This window comes from Ipomoea triloba, chromosome 16, assembly GCF_003576645.1.
Source record: "Ipomoea triloba cultivar NCNSP0323 chromosome 16, ASM357664v1".
Lineage (NCBI taxonomy): Eukaryota > Viridiplantae > Streptophyta > Magnoliopsida > Solanales > Convolvulaceae > Ipomoea > Ipomoea triloba.
In genome coordinates this window covers 5901430-5902899 of record NC_044931.1, presented here as the reverse complement: position 1 = coordinate 5902899, position 1470 = coordinate 5901430, and positions in this window count along the sequence as shown.

The window sequence follows — 1470 nt, the reverse complement described above, 5'->3', positions numbered from 1 at the left end:
AACATATAACCCTGAAATGTGTGAATGTGGAGGTTTCAAATTGTGAATATGGAGTATAGAATTTGTGAATGTAGAGTTATGAATGTGTGAATCTGTACTAGAGTTAACAGAGTTCTAGCAACTTGTAGCCTTGTAATGTGTGAATGTGGAGTTCCTAAGTTGTGAATATGGAATATAGGACATGTGAATATTGAGTTTTGAATGTGTGAATGCATAACAGTGGTAATATAGTTACTAAACATATAGCCCTGTAATGTGTGAATGTGGAGTTTTCAAATTGTGAATGTGGAGTATAGGGTTTGTGAATGTAGAGTTTGTGTTCTGTTGCGATGAGGGGCCGTTAATTTTTTTATTTTTTTTTTAAATTGTGAAACAAGTCCACGGCATAACTACTGTGACCCTTTTGCATGGGCTCAAAAGTCCAGTATGTCCAATGCCTGAAAAGGCATTCTTGAGTCTACCCCTATCCTAATTAATTATTATTGCATGGACCATGGTCCACACAGCTATGTGGACCATAAATAAAAAGTACATTTTTAATATATTAAAAGTACACTATTCTTGTACATAAAGTATATTATTTTAGGGTACACTATTTAAATATTAAAAGTACATTATTTTATATATAGTATGAAATAATGTACCTTCAGCACAACAATAATGTACTTTTAGTATGATAAAAGTGTATCTTGTATTCATGGTCCACACAATAATTTGTCTATCCTAATGGAGGGCATTCTTTACACCGCTTCTTTCCTTCTCATTGCTAGTAATTCTATTCCTCCCTACCAAATAATGTAATTTGAATTCCTATTTTATTTCTATCAAATTGCAATTTTTTCCTCCATAATTCCTTCCTCCTAAGTGAGTCCCAACCAAACACACTATGAATTGTCAAAATGTGGTCATATGTTGCCACTCTTGAGTAGGGATGTAAACGAATCGAATCGAGTCAAATATCTCACTATTCGATTCGAATTCGACTATATTGATAAGTATTCGAATTCGTATTCGATTAATATTCGAATCTTAAATTTGATTCGTATTCGATTCGATCACATTATTCGAATATATTCGATTCGACTCGAATATTCGAGTTCGAAATGCCTAACTCAATTTTTCTTTTCAAATTCTCCAAAAATTAAATAAAATGTAATAAAAATTTAAATTTAAATAACATAAAATTTTATATTATAAAACTATATGTAAAATTTTTACATCAAAGACTAATAACGGAACATCAAAATAAATAAGCAATCAATTCATAATTTACGTAACAAATTTGCATTAAAAAATGCAACAATAATGGAATCTGTCCTACTCTTCATCCTCTTTCCCCTTCAAATGAACAAATAAACAAAGCCAAGCCCCTACCCTGTGTCCCAAACAAATCTGAACCCAGCCCTCAGCTCCTCTACTGCCTCCAAATATTGCTCTCTTATTCAAGCACCAAAGCATTGAAAAGGTCAC